Source organism: Camelus bactrianus, unplaced genomic scaffold (genome assembly GCF_048773025.1).
Source record: "Camelus bactrianus isolate YW-2024 breed Bactrian camel unplaced genomic scaffold, ASM4877302v1 HiC_scaffold_28, whole genome shotgun sequence".
NCBI lineage: Eukaryota > Metazoa > Chordata > Mammalia > Artiodactyla > Camelidae > Camelus > Camelus bactrianus.
This window is the reverse complement of record NW_027413942.1, coordinates 1541105-1557198: the sequence shown is the minus strand read 5'-3', so window position 1 is coordinate 1557198 and position 16094 is coordinate 1541105. Positions and strand designations below refer to the sequence as shown.

The following is a 16094-nucleotide window of genomic DNA, read 5'->3' as shown; positions in this document are numbered from 1 at the left end:
CACACATGCTCTATTGGCAAAATTCCAAATTGGACCCTGGGCCTGCAGATGCAGTGGATGTGGCCATGGGACCTTTCGAGAAACTCAACCTCATGCACCTGGTTTGTTGCTTTTTCATTGAGGTCCCAGGTCTGTTTCCTCTCTGGATAAGGCCAACCACAATCCACAACACACTCCAGTTCCCTGATACTCAGCGTGTGCCATCACCCATAGCCCTATCCCTCATTGTTCGTAGCCAAACCGAGCCCAAATTTGGCAGCACTGATGTTGGTCTCAGAATCAATTGTGGGGATATTTTGTGCTGATTTCTTTGAGTTCTGTCAGCCAAGCATCTGCTGTGCACTCTACTAACACTCAGCGCATCTCTTTCAATCCCATGCATCCTGTCTGCTTGAGAGTGTGCGTCCAACTAAAACAGGGTTTCACCTTTGCTGCTCCATCAGCAAAGGTCAGGTCCTGCACTGATTTCCATTCTCTACAAAGCCTTTTTCACTTTCCAGTTTTTCTGAGGCCTCATTCTGTCTTTGGAAGTAAGAGACCACTCTTTGTCAAGTGTACTGGACCACGGGGTGTGTGAGTGGATGTTTATCTTGCTGTGTACATGGGAGCGAGTGGGCGTTGTTTGCACAGGTACTCTGCCAATTGGCTATGAATAAATCAACACTTTCCATATATAACACACAGAAATGTGATTCTTGTTTATCTCTTTTTCTATAAAGCCATGGTGGGAGGGATTCTCCAAAGAATCCAGTTTTGACATTGTGTTGATACCTCAGTTGCGGTCTTTCAAAATGTTAATAGAATTGATGTACAAATTGGGGATTTATATGAAAATGAAGTTAGTTTTTGAAACATACTAAATCTACCTACAAGCCAGACTTGTCAAATTCAGGTAACATTTTGTCAGCTCTAAGGGAAACATAGACAGATAGAATGTAAAATAGCAGTCCAAAATGATGAAGGTTTCATGTCAACTGTTTACTGTTGATGTCTGCAATACAAACAGGAACCATGAAATAAATATTAGAACCATGAAATAACCCCAACCCAGTGTTTCCATTTTGCATGTGGTGCCCTTTCTCCCAGTGACTCATACTGGCCAATGTTGTCATTTCAATGGGTAACATTTCTCTCTAGGAAGACACAAGGCAACCCAAACCACTTATTTAAATATAGGTTTGGTTCCAAAACACCTAGAGGCATTATAGCTATGAGAAAACTGCTGCAGCTTTGCTAGACTATTGAGAAACAGGTTCTCTTTTATCAACGATGAGAAAGGTAAATCATCTGACCGTGTTGGGTAAAGCAATTTAAGCCAACTAAGTGGGCACCCCCTGATATACTGCACCCGGGACTTGAACGAAGGGAAAAGACGGTCCACATAACTTCTGTCCTTATATGTATATGGCGACTTTTACACTTCTGTTCACTAACTGACTTATAATACTTACCTATACTGTCTTGAAAAGCTGAGGAGAAATACGTATTCAAGTTCAGTCAAGTAATCCCCTTGCTTACCAAACTCTCTTCACCCAAATAAGACGTAACCCCAGCACTTGCTAAATCAAGGGGTAGATAATCATTTCTTTGTGTGAGCTATATATTGAAACCCTATATATTTTGTTAGAGAGTATTTGACCTTTGAGGAGTTCAGTGTTGTGCACAGAGTGTGAAGTTGGAGGAACTCTGGTTCTAGGAGGGGCTTGCTATTCTCCTTCTGGCTGCATTGCAGCTCAGGGTCTGATCCTTTGAAATGGATGCCTGAGTGGAGGGGAGGGAAGAGCAATTGCTTGATAGCTAAGCCCAAACTTGGGAAAACGTTTATCAGGGCTTCATGCTCTGTGGTCTTTGAGATTTGTAAATGCCCCTTGGGATGTGTGGATTCTCATGACCTCTTCCAGGAACATGAACAGTTTTATCATCTTTGCCATCTCTTCTCTTTTAGACGTCAGGAGCCTTGGGCCACTTCTTAGAGCAGAGAATTTAGTACATTCCTCAAATACACGTTGACTCTCCACAGTTTTATGCTAGTATCAGCGAGTCTCAATATGTCTTATGAATGACTTTCGAACCTGGTATTCTCTAAAGTAGTCTCCATGAGAGTATACTCAATTGTAGCAGAACAACTCTCATCAATGTGTTCACATCTCTCCTCAATCCGTGCAGCCAGCCTTTCTGCCAGCTTCTCTTCGTGTCTCCCATAAAGTCGACTTCTACAGGACTGGGTAAGTCTGAAAGTACATCAGAGCCTCACCAGTAAGCTGATGACAAGCAGATCTTCCACTGCCTGCCTTTTAGTTTCTAGGAAATGACCCGTGATCTCAGGCCATTGGGCAGCATCAGTATATCGAAATAACACATCTTCCTGAAGAATACACCTAAGCCAAGCTCCACAGAGGGCAGCAGCCCCTCCAAGACACTGATTCACCCACAGAGCTCTGCCCAGTTACCTTGGATCCACCAGCCTCAACAAGCCTCGTGGAACACACAACAATTCCACCTGGATTCAAACCGGTAACTGCCATCCACAATGGTTGCTGCATCTTAACAGTGTTGTTGGAGGGGCTGCATCAGATGAGAGGTTCCTAAAGTAAATGTGATTCTCTACATTAGCGTCCCATTGTCCTTTATTTCCTACCCTGTTTCCTTTAGTTCAGAACTCTAAACACAATACAAATGAAGGGAAGTTTGTCCATGATAAGTTTATGGTTTCACCCGTCTTTAAACTTTCTAACAGTAAACAGTACAAAAAGGCCCACTATAGGAAAAATATGTTTGTGTAATATCCATTCACCCATAATACATATCTGTCTGTTGATTTTCCGCTGAAAGACCCACAATCTCAGAACATGGATCCATTTGTTTCATGGGGGCTGAAATTCCTAGAAATGAAACCAATCCCAAACTGCAATTTACTGTCTGTCTCTCTTACTGTTACTACAGTTTTGTAGAGCTACTTTTCTTTGTTATAAGTGTATGCCATTTATTCTCTTCGTAGGGTTGAATATGCCATTCATTCATCCTTTTGGAAGACTTGTATGGCTGTATCACGGACTATGAATCAATTTTATTCAAAATATGCATTTGGGTTAGGTCACGATGTGCTCTTATGAATCAATATTTATGAATATTAATCCACGCATCTGTTTTCTGAATACAAGTGTGTTGAGTACATGCAAGCAGCGATATTTCGTCGATGCGTGCTGAATGATCCTTGACATCACTTTGCATATTTTCTTTTGAATTATCATGACCCTGTGGACATATATCAGCCAACCGTACTCTTTTGGTGTTTGTTGTTTGTTTGATTATTTGTTTGTTTGCTTTTTCTTTGCTTTGCAAACACATTCGGTCATGCATCTCTCTGTTTGCTTCAAACAGAGAGTCATATAAGTTGATTTACTTAGTATTTTGCTGAATATCCCCTATGTTTCCTGCTTCCCTCTCCCATCTTTAGGTTATTGATGTCCTCCTTGCCTTCTTCTAGTTAATTCTCTGCAACTTATTGCTCTTCTTGCATTTCCAATGATGGTTTTCTTATTTCCATTTATTCTTGCTTCTTTCCTCTACAGGGTAGAATTCACAATATTTCTTTAAGATAAGTATCGAAATGCTGAATTCTTTTAAGATTTTCCAGTCTGTGAAATTCTCTAGTTCTGCCGTTATTAGAAATGGTGGTCTTGTGGCATAGGCTACCCTAGATTGCAGATTTTTATCTTTCAGGATTTCGTCCAAGTCCTGGCAGTCGTTCATGTCCTGCAAAATTTCTGCCGAGATATAAGCTGGAACCACTCTTACGGTTCTGCTGTGACTTAGTTGCTTTCCTCTAGGTGCAATGAAAATCACTGGGTTGATCATGAACTTTGATGATTAGAATGATAATACAGCTGCTTGTAAGTCTATGGGGATTCCACATAATTTGGACACTATTTGCTTCCTTTTTCTGTATGGATGATTGTTTCTTAGCTTTCAGCAAATTTCAGTCTGATTATTCTCCAAATATCTTTTCTGTCTTTTGTTTTATATGATGCTGTTCCCTCTGGGACTCTTATGAAACTTATTTTTTCATGCTTTGTCTTACCCCAGGATTCAACAGCAGTATATGCATTGGTTATGCCTTGCATTTCTATGTCATCTTCTGATAGAGGGATTTCAGTTCCCCTGTTTTCACAGTCATCCACGAGTCCCTCTGCATTATCTAGTCTGATTAGGACAGAATTTAGCCCTGGTAATATCTCATCCATTGAGATTTCTGATTTTATTTTCTCGTCCTTATAGGTTCTCTTCCCCTTTTCTAGAGATCTGCCTTTTGTGATTCTGAGACACTCTTCTTCTTCAGTGTTTCTCTCCCCTCCATTTTCAATACCTGCTCTGATAGTGTTTCACGGTCTAGTTGTTTGAAAGCTTTTCTTTGGGCCTTCAATCCCTTTGGAACTGAAAATGGTACTTCCTGTTTCTTTTACTATACTACTTTATCCCTATTGGTCAAGTAATATCAGATATATAATGTAGAATTATAGGGCTTTTTAAGTGTAAGTTTAGTCTGTTCTGTACGCAATTCCATGATATTTGTGTGAGGACAATTTTTCCTACACATTGATGCCATGTCGTTTTCCTGTGTGTGTTGTCATGTATATCTCTATTTCCTGGTGATGCCTTTGTTGTGATGAACAAAACATACTCTTCTCGTTTAGTATAACGTCATTTTTACTACACTTATGTCACTGATCTGAAAGTGCACAGGACCCTTCCTCCTGTGGAAATGAAGCATGTCAAGGTTTTGAGCTTTGCAGGCTCTTTAATGTCATTTTTTTGTGTTTCAAAAACAACATCGTGACAGTGAGCTTGTCCTTTCTATTTCCATGGGAATTTCCCAATGTAACGAGTTCTTTCCAGAGATTCTCTATCTACAGAAAAAACTGTGGAAACATATCTAAGGATGTCATGCATCAGGGCCTGCTGCCATTTTCACGCAGCCCCAGCTAGGTGTCCTCGGTGCCGTAACCTTTCAGTGCCATTCAAAATGTAGCATCTGCTTTTGGGAGATAATGATGAAGGAAATTCTTCATCTTCTCATGCTGTGTACCTAGACCAGTGTTCTTTGTTCTCTCATCCTTGTGGCTAGGGACCACGAAGGCAAACACAGAGCTTTCCTGCATAATCTGCCTCATACCAAACGTAATCCCAGTCCAGGCTATAAATGTAGCAGATCCTAAGCCTTTGGAAAATGATTTCAACCACAAGGCCCCCTGGATCACTCAGACCATATGCATGATACCTCTGATTAAGCCCCACATGTGCTCTATTGGCAAAACACCAAATTGGTCCCTAGGCTTGCAGATGCAGTGTATGTGGCCATGGGACATTTCGAGAAACTCAACCTCATGCACCAGGATTGTAGCATATTCATTGGGGTCCCAAGTTAGTTTCCATTCTGGATAGGGCCAACCACAATCCACAACACACTCCAGATCCCTGAGGTTCAGCGTGTGCCATCATCCATTTCCCTATTCCTCATTGTTCGCAGCCACTGTGAACCCACATTTGGCAGCACCGATCTTGGTCTCAGAATCAATTGTGGCGATGTTTTTTGCTGATTTCTTTGAGTTCTGTCAGCCAAGCATCTGCTGTGCACTCTTCTAGCACTCAGCACATCACTTTCAATCCCATGCATTCTGTTCGCTTGAGAGTGTGCTTCCAAGTAAAACAGGGTTTCACCTTTGCTTCTCCATCAACAGAGATCAGGTCCTGCACTGATTTCCATTGTCTAATTTGACTTCTCCCACTTCCATGTATTCTGAGGCCTCATTCTGTCTTTGGATGTAAGAGATCACTCTTTGGCAAGTGTCCTGGACCATGGACTGGGTGAGTGGATGTTTATCTTGCTGTGTAGATGGGAGCGAGTGAGCGTATGTTGCACTGGTACCCTGACAACTGGGCATCGATAAATCAACACTTTCCATATATAACTCACAGAAATGTTATTCTTGTTATCTCTTTCTGCTATATGGCCATGGTGGGAGGGTTTGTCCGAAGACTCCAGTTTTGACAATGTGTTGATACCTCAATTGTGGTCTTTCAAAAATTTAGTAGAATTGATTTACATACTTGGGGAATTACATGAGTATAAAGATAGATTTTGAAACATACTAAATCTGCCTACAAGTCAGACTTGTCAAGTTAAGGTATCATTTTTTCAGCTCTAAGGGAAAAGAAGACAGATAGAATGAAAAAAGCAGTCCAAAATAATGAAGGTGACAGGTCAATGGTTAAATTTTGATGCCTCCAACACAAACAGGAAGCATGAAATAAATTTTGGTCCCATGAAATAACCCCCACAAAATGTTTCCCATTTGCATGTATTGCCCTTTCCTCCCAGTGACTCACACTGGCCAATGTTGTCATTTCAAGTGGTAACATTTCTCTGTAGGAAGACAGAAGGTGACCCAAACCACATATTTATATATAGGCTTGGATCCAAAAGAACCTAGAGGCATTATAGCTATGAGAAAACTGCTGCAGCTTTGATAGGCTATTGAGAACCAGGTCCCCTATTATCAACGATGAGAATGCTTAAGCTTCCGATCATGTTGGGTAAAGTAATTAAACACAACCATGTCTGCACCCACGTGATATACTGCACCAGGGGCTTCAATGAAGGAAAAGACCGTCCACATATCATGTGTCCTTACATGTCTATGGCGAATTTTACACTTCAGTTCACAAACTGACTTATAATAATACATAAACTGTATTGAAAAACTGAGGACACATACATATACAAGTTCAGTCAAAGATTCCCCTCACTTACCACACTCACTTCACCAAAAAGAAGATGTAACCCAACATTTGCTGAATCTAGGGGAAGGTCATCATTTCTTTGTGTGAGTTAATATTCAATTCCTATCTATTTTAGTCGGGAGTATTTGAACATTGAGGTGTACAGTGTTGTGCACAGAGAGTAAAGTTGTAGGAACACTGATTCTAGGAGGGGCTTGCTATACTCCTACTGGCTTCAAAGCAACTCAGGTGCTGATCCTTTGAAGTGGATGCCTGAGTGTAGGGGAGGGAAGAGCAAGTGCTTGATAGCTAGGCCCAACCCTGGGAAAAGGCTTACCAGGGATTCATGCTCTGAGGTCTGAGTGATTTGTAAATGCCCCTTGGGATGTATGGATTCTCATGACCTCTTAAAAGAACAAGAGGCGTTTTATCAACTCTGCCATCTCTTCTCTATTAGACGTCAGGATTCTTGGACCAGTTCTTGTAGCAGAGAATTGAGTATCTTCCACAAGTGCACGTTGATCCTCCACAGGTTTCTGCCAGTATCAGCGAGGCTCAATATGTCTCATGAATGTCTTTCAAGCCTGGTATTCTCTACAGAAGTCTCCATGCCAGTATTCTCCATTGTAGCAGAAGAACACTCATCAATGTGTTCACATCTCTCCTCAATCCGTGCACTAATCCTTCTGCCAGCTTTTCTTCGTGTCTCCCATAAAGTCGACTTCTGCAGGACTGGGCAAGTCTGAAAGTCCCTCGGAGCCTCACCAGTAAGCTGATGACAGGCAGATCTTCACTGTCTGCCGTTTCAGTTTCTAGAAACTGACCCGTGATCTCAGGTCATTGGGCAGCATCAGTATCTCGAAATTACACAGCTTCCTGAAAAATAGACCTAAGCCAAGCTCCACATAGGGCGGCAGCCCCTCCATGACACTGATCCACCCACAGAGCTCTGCCCAGTTAACTTGGATCCAACAGCTACACCAAGACTCGCGGAACACACTGACATTCCACCTGGAATCCAACAGGTAACTGCCATCCCCAAAGGTTGTTGCATCTTGTCAGTGTTGCGGGAGGGACTGCATCAGAAGAGAGTTTCCTAAGGTAAATGTGATTCTCTCCATTAGCATCCCATGGTCCCGTTTTTCCTACCCTCTTTCCTTTAGTTCAGATCTCTAAACACAGTACAAACGGAGGGAAGTGTGTCCATTGTAAGTATATTATTTCACCCGTCTTTAACCTTTCTAAAAGTTAACAGTTCACAAAGACCCCACTATAGGAATCTTAAGTTTGTGTAATAGCCATTCACCCAGAATACATATCTGTCTCTTGCTTTTTGGCTGAAACACCCACACTCTCAGATCATGGATTCATTTGATTCATGGGGGCTGAAATTCCTAGAAATGAAGCCCATCCTAATGTACACTTTAATGTTTGTCTCTTTTGTTCTTAGTACAGTTTTGTATAGCTACTTTTCTTTGTTATAGGCGTATGCCATTTATTCTTACGTAGGTTTGAATAGGCCATTCATTCATTCTGTTGGAAGTCTAGTAAATCTATATAATGGAATACGAAACAATGTTATTCAAAATAGGCATGTGGTTTAGGACACGATATGCTCTAATGAATCAACATTTTTGAATATTAATGCACGCATCTGTTTTCTGAATACAAGTGTTTTGAGTACATGCCAGCAGCGATAATGTATCGATGCGTGCTGAATGATTCTTCACACCCGTTTGAGTATTTTCTTTTGAATTATCATGGTTTCTTTGGGTATATGTCAGCCAACCATACTATTTGGTGTTTGTTTGTTTGATTTTTTGTTTGTTTGCTTGTTCTTTGTTTTGCAAACACATTAGGCCATGCATCTCTCCGTTTGCAGCAGAGAGTCATATAAGCTGATTAACTTTATATAGTGCTGAAAATCACCTATGTTTACCTACTTCCCTCTCCCATCTTTAGGGTTTTAATGTCCTCCTTCCCTTCTTCTTGTTTATTCTCTGCAACTCTTTGCTCTTCTTGCATTTCCAATGATGGTTTTCTTATTTCAATTTCATTTTGCTACTTTTCTATTAAGGGTAAAATTCTCAATCTTTGCTTAATGATAAGGTTCGAGCTGCTGAATTGTTTTACGTTTTCCCGGTCTATGAAATTTTCTAGATCTGCCATTATCAGAAATGGCAGTCTTGTGGCATAGGCTACCCTAGAATGCAGATTTTCCTCATTCAGGTTTTGGTCTATGTCCTGGCACTCCTTCCTGTCCTGCAATATTTCTGTCGAGGTATAAGCTGAAACCCCTCTGGTCTTTCTGTTGTAACTAAGTTGATTTCCTCTAGGTGCATTTAAAATCACTGGGTTGATCATGAAATTTGATGATTTGAATAATACAGCTGCTTGTAGGTCTATAGGGATTCCACATAATTTGGATGCTGTTTGCTCCTGGTTTCATATAGATGATTGTTTCTTGGCTTTCAGCAAATTTCAGTCAGATTTTTCTCCAAATATCTTTTCTGAGGTTTTTTCTTTTTTTATACCCAGCTTTTCCTTCTGAGACTCTTATGAATCCTAGTCTTTCATGCTTTGTCTTACCCCAGGATTCAACAGCAATATTTGCATTGGTTTACACTAGCTTTTCTGTGTCATCTTCTGACAGAGGGATTTCTGTTCCCCTTTGATCACAGACATTCACGAGTCGCTCTGCATTATCTAGACTGCTCAGGACTGACTTTTAACCTGCTATTATCTTATACATTGAGTTTACTTATTTTATTTGGCTCATCTTAGAGGTTCTCTTCCCCTTTTCTGATATTCTGCCTTTTGTGATTCTGAGACACTGTTGTACTTTATTGTTTCTCTCACTTCCATTTACAATAATTTCTCTAGTAATGTTTCAAAATCTAGTTGTTTGAAAGCTTTATTTTTGGCCTTCAATCTCTTTGGAACTGAAATTGTTACTTCCTGTTTCTTTTACTATATCTTTATCTCTATTAGTCAAGTACTATCAGGTATCTAATGCAGACTTGTAAGGCTTGGTTAAGTGAAGCTTTTAGTCTATTTGGTGTACCCAATCCCATGATATTTCCCTGAAGACAAATTTTCCTTGACATCGAAGCCATTTCGTTTTCCTGTGTGTGTTGTCTGGTATACCTCTATTTACTGGTGATACCTTTGTTGTGATGAACACACCATACGCGCGTCATTTAGAATAATCTCCTTTTTATTATGCTTATGTCACTTTTCTGAAAGTGCACAGGACCCTTCCTCTTGTGGAAATGGAGCATCTAAATGTTTTCAGCTCTGTAGGCCGTTGTATGTCATTTTGGAGTGTTTTCAAAACAGAATATTGTTAGTGCACTTGTCCTTTCTAGTTCTGTGGGAATGTCCCAATTTTACCAGTTCTTCCCAGAGCTTCTCTGTCTACAGAAAAACCTGTGGAAACATATCTAAGGATGTCATGCATCAGGGCCTGCTGCCATTATCCCACAACCCCACCAAGTTGTCTTCGGTGCCATACAATTTCAGTACTATCCAAAATGTAGCATCTGCATTTGGGAGGTAATGGTGAATGAAATGCTTCATCTTCTCACGCTGCGGACCTAGACAACTAATCTTTGTTCTCTCATCCTTGTGGCTTGGGACCACGAAGGCAAACACAGCGATGTCCCGCATCCTCTGCCTCATACCAAAACTTAATCCCAGTCCAAGCTAGGAAATTAGCTGATCCTAACCCTTTGCAATCTGATTTCAACCCCAAGGACCCCTGGATCCCTCAGACCAGATGCATGATTTCTCTAAATGAGCCCCACTTGTGCTCTATTGGCAAAATATCAAATTGTTCCCTTGGCCTGCAGATGCAGTGAATGTGGCCATAGGACATTTCGATAAACTCAACTTTGCGCACAGGGTCGTTGCTTTCACATTGGGGTCCAAGGTCAGTTTCCTCTCTTGGTAGGGCAAACCACAATCCACAACACACTCCGGATCCCTGAGACACAGCGTGTGACATTATGGATAGCCCTATACCTCATTTTCCGCAGCCAATGCTAGCTCAAATTTGGCAGCTCGGATCTTGGTCTCAGAATCAATTGTGGGGATATTTTGTGCTGATTTCTTTGAGTTCTGTCAGCCAAGTATTTGCTGGGCATGCTTCTAACACTCAGCACATCGCTTTCAATCCCATGTGTCCTTTCTGCTTGAGATTGTGTGTCCAAGTAAAACAGAGTTTCACCTTTGCTGCTCCATCACCAGACGTCAGGTACTGCACTGATTTCCATTCTCTACTTTGCCTTCTCCTCCTCCCAGGTTTTCTGATGCCTCATTCTCTCTTGGAACTAAGGGACCACTCTTCAGCATGTGTCCTGAACCAAGGGCTTTGTGAGTGGATGTTTATCTTGCTGTGTACATGGGAACGAGTGAGCATAGTTGGCACTGGTACCCTGCCAACTGGGCATCAAGAAATCAACACATTCCATATATAACTCACAGAAATGTGATTCTTGCTTATCTCTGTTTTCTATACAGCCATGGTGGGAGGGTTTTTTCGAAGACTACAGTTTTGACATTGTGTTAATACCTCAGTTGCAGTCTTTCAAAAGGTTAATAGAATTGATTTACATATTTTGGGATTTATATGAAAATGAAGTTAGATTTTGAAACATACTAAATCTAATTACAAGCCAGACTTGTGAAGTTCTTTTACAATTTTGTCAGGTCTAAAGGAAAAATAGACAGATAGAATGTACAGTAGCAGTCCAAAATGATGAAGGGGACAGGTCAAATCTTTACTGTTGATACCTACAACACCAACAGGAACCATGGAATAACTATTGGAACCATGAAATAACCCCCATCCTGGGTTTCCCTTCTGCATGTGCGGCACTTTCCGCCCAATGACACATACTGGCCAATGTGGTCATTTCAAGGGGAAACATTTCTCTCTAGGGAAACCCAATTAAACTAAAACACCATATTTATATGTATTCTTGGTTCCAAAACTCCTAGAGGCATTATAGCTATGAGAAAACTGCTGCAGTTTTGCTCTGCTTTTGAGAACCAGGTGCTCTTCTATCAACCATGGGAACAATCGGTTGATCATGTTGGGTAAAGTAGTTTAACCCAACAAATTATGCAACAACATGATATACTGCACCTGGGGCTTCAATGAAGTGAAAAGATGGTCCACATATCATGTGTCCTTACATGTCTATGGCGACTTTTACAGTTCACTTCACTAACTGACTTATAACTGTTACCTATACTGTCTAGAAAAACTGAGGCCTAATATATATCAAGTTCAGTCAGAGATTCCCCTCACTTACCACACTCCCTTCACACCAAGTTAGATGTAACCCCAGCATTTGCTGAAACTAGGCTAAGTTCATCATTTCTTTGTGTGAGCTATCTATTCTATTCCTATCTATTATAACCGACAGTATTTGATCTTTGAGGATTTAAGTGTTGTGCACAAAGTGTGAAGTTGGAGGAACACTGTACATAGGAGTGGCTTGCTTTTCTCCTACTGGCTTCATTGCAGCTCAAGTGCTGATCCTTTGAAATGGATGCCTGAGTGGAGGGGAGGAAAGAGCAATTTCTTGATATCTAGGCCCAACCCCGGGGAAAGCTTACCAGGGCCTCATGCTCTGTGGTCTGTGTGATTTTTAAATGCCCCTTGGGACGTGTGGATTCTCACAAACCCTTCCAAGAACATGAACGGTTTTATCATCCCTGCCATTTCTTCTCTTTTAGACGTCAGGAATCTTGGACCACTTCTTGGAGCAGAGAATTGAGTACCTTCCTCAAGTAAACGTTGACCCTCCACATGTTTCTGCTGGTATCAGTGAGGCTCAACATGACTCGTGAGTCTTTCAAGCCTGGTATTCTCTAAAGAAGTCTCCATGCCAGTATTCTCCATTGTAGCAGAACAACTCTCATCAATGTGTTCGCATCTCTCCTCAATCTGTGCAGCCAGGTTTTCTGCCAGCTTCTCTTCGTGTCTTCAATAAAGTTGACTTCTACAGCACTGGGCAAATCTGAAATTACCTCACAGCCTCACCAGTATGCTGATGACAGGCAGATCTTCCACAGTCTGTCTTTTCAGTTTCTTGAAACTGACCCGTGATCTCAGTCCATTGGGAAGCAGCAGTATCTCGAACTTACAAATCTTTCCGAAAATTAGACCTAAGCCAAGCTCCACAGAGGGTGGCAGTCCCTTCATGACACTGATCCACCCACAGAGCTCTGTCCAGTTAACTTGGATCCACCAGCCACAACAAGCCTGGTTGAACACACCAATATTCCATCTGGAATGCAACCGGTAACTGCCATCCCCAATATTTGCTGCATCTTTCCAGTGTTGGGGGAGGGGCTGCATCAGACTAGAGATTCCTAAGATAAAAGTGATTCTCTCCAATAGCGTCCCATGGTCCTTTATTTCCTACCCTCTTTCCTTTAGTTCAGAACTCTATACACAGTACAAAATAGGGAAGTGTGTTCATGTTAATTTTATGGTTCCACACATCTTTAACTTTTCTCACAGTTAAAAGTACAAAAAGACCCCACTATAGGAATCTTATGTTTGTGTAATAGCCTTTCACCCAGAATACATATCCGTCTGTTGCTTTTCGGCTGAAACACCCACACTCCCAGAAAATGGATCCATTTGATTCATGGGGGCTGAAATTCCTAGAAATTAATCCAATCACAATGTGCAATTTACTGTCTGTCTCTTTTGTTCTTAGTGCAGTTTTGTAGAGCTACTTGTCTTTGTTAAAGGCATATGCCATTTATTCTCTATGTAGGGTCGAATAGGCCATTCATTCTTCCTATTGGAAGACTAGTAAATCTATATCATGGAATACGAATCGATTTTATTCAAAATAGGCATTTGGTTTAGGTCACGATTTCCTCTTATGAATCAATATTTTTGAATATTATTGCACGCATCTGTTTTCTGAATATAAGTCTGTTGTGTACATGAAAGCAGCAATACTGTGTCGATGCGTGCTGAAAGCTCTTTGACATCCCTTTGAGTATTTTCTTTTGAATTATCATGGTTCTTTGGATATATATCATCCAACCGTACTGTTTTGGTGTTTGTTTGTTTGATTGTGTGTTTGCTTGTTCTTTGTTTTACAAACACATTAGGCCATGCATCTCTCCATTTGCTTCAAACAGAGGGTCATATAAGCTGATTCACTTAGTATAGTGCTGAAACTCACCAATGTTTTCCTGCTACCCTATCCCATCTTTAGGGTTTTGATGTCCTCCTTGCCTTCTTTTTGTTTATTCTCTGCAAGTCATAGCTCTTCTTACATTTCCAATGACGGTTTTCTTATTTCGATTTCGTCTTGCTTCTTTTCTATTCAGGGTAGAAATCTCAATCTTTCATTTAGGATAAGGTTAGAACTGCTGAATTGTTTTAAGTTTTGCTGGTCTGTGAATTTCTCTACTTCTGCCATTATTTTAAAGGGCGGTCTTGTGGCATAGGCTACGCTAGTTTGCAGCTTTTTCTCATTCAGGATTTGGTCTATTTCTTGGCACTCCTTCCTGTCCTTCAATATTTCTGTCGGGATATCAGCTGAAACCCCTCTGGAGATTCTGTTGTGACTAAGTTGCTTTACTCTAGGTGTATTTAAAATCATTGGGTTGAACATGAACTTTGATGATTTCAATGATAATACAGCTGCTTGTAAGTCTATTGGGATTCCGCCTTCTTTGGAAGCTGTTTGCTTCCTGATTTCGTATAGATGATTGTTTCTTGGCTTTCAGCAAATTCCAGTCTGATATTTTTCGAATACATTTCCAGCCCTTTTTTTGTTTTTTTCTTATTCTTTTATAATCTTTCTTTTTCATCTGGGAATCCTATATGTCCTAACCTTGCATTCTTTGTCTTTTCCCATGTTTCAACAGCAATGTTTGCATTGGTTTACACTTGAATTTGTATGTCATCTTTTTACTGACAGTTTTGTGTTCTCATGTCTTCTCAAACACTTTTAAGTCCCTCTTCATTATCTAGTCTGCAAATTCCTGTCTTTAGCCATGCTATTATCTCATCCACTAAATTTTCTTTTTGTTTTTAACTGTTTATTGATTCATAATCATTTTACAATTTTGTCTCAAATTCCAGTGTAGAGCACCATTTTTCTCTTATGCATGTGCATATATACATTCATTGACATTTCTCTTCTTTTTTAGCCAACAAAAAATCTTGTATATATTTCCCTGTGCTACACAGTACAGTCTTGTGTATATTTTCTATATTTTGATATCCCAGTCCTTTCCCACCCCCATTCCCCTTTGATCAGAAGTTTTTATTCTATGTCTATGAGTCTGTCTCTGTTATATATATATATATTTACACATATAAGTGATCTCATATTGTATTTTTCTTTTTCTTTCTGGCTTAATCCGCTCAGAACAGTATTCTCCAGTAACATCCATGTTGCTTCAATTGGTATTATTTTGTCAGATTTTATGTCTGAATAGTTTTCCATTTTATAAATATACCACATCTGCTTTATCCAGTCATCTGTTGTTGGACGTTTATGCTCTTCCTGTGTCTTGGCTATTGTAAATAGTTCTGCTATGAACATTGGGGTGCAAGTGTCATTTTGAAGTAGGGTTCCTTCTGTATATATGCCCGTGTGGTACCCTGGGTCATATGTTGTCTAATCCTAATCTTTTTAGGAATCTCCATACTGTTTTCCACAGTGGCTGCACCAAACTGCATTCTCTCCAGCAGTGTAGGAGGGTTCCCTTTTATCCACAGCCTTTCCAGCATTTGTCATTTGTGAACTTTTGAATGATGGCCATTCCGACTTGTTTGGGGTGATACCTCATTTTAGTTTTGATTTGCATTTCTCTGATAATTTGTGATATTGAGCTTTTTTTCATGTGCCTACTGACCATTTGCATGCCTTCCTTGGAGAATTGCTTATTTGGGTCTCCTATCCATTTTGGATTGTGTTGTTTGTTTTTATTCTTATTAAATTGTGTGAGATGCTGATATATTCTGGAGATCAAGCATTTGTCAATTTAATTTGCAAAAATTTTTTCCCATTCACTAGGTTGTCATTTTGTTTTACTTATGGTTTATTTTGCTGTGCAGAAGCTTGTAAATTTTATTAGGTCCCATTTGTTTATTTTTCATTTATGTCTATTGCTTGGGTTGACTGTTCTAGGAGAATATTTTTGAGATGTATGTCAGATAATGTTTTGCCTATATTTTCCTCTAGGAGGTTTATTGTATCGTGTCATATGTTTAAGTCTTTGATTCATTTTGAGTTTATTTTTTTGTATGATGTAAGGGAGTGTTC

The 16094-nt window shown here is 40.3% G+C and overlaps 1 long non-coding RNA gene across 1 annotated transcript; it reads left to right on the top strand.

Moving 5' to 3' along the window:
- Positions 1-4804: 4804 nt before the first annotated feature.
- On the top strand, positions 4805-15768 carry LOC141576751 (uncharacterized). Its single transcript, XR_012505175.1, has 3 exons — positions 4805-5865; positions 7238-7805; positions 12526-15768. It is a non-coding gene; the product is annotated as an uncharacterized LOC141576751 (long non-coding RNA).
- The last annotated feature ends 326 nt before the right edge of the window (positions 15769-16094 follow it).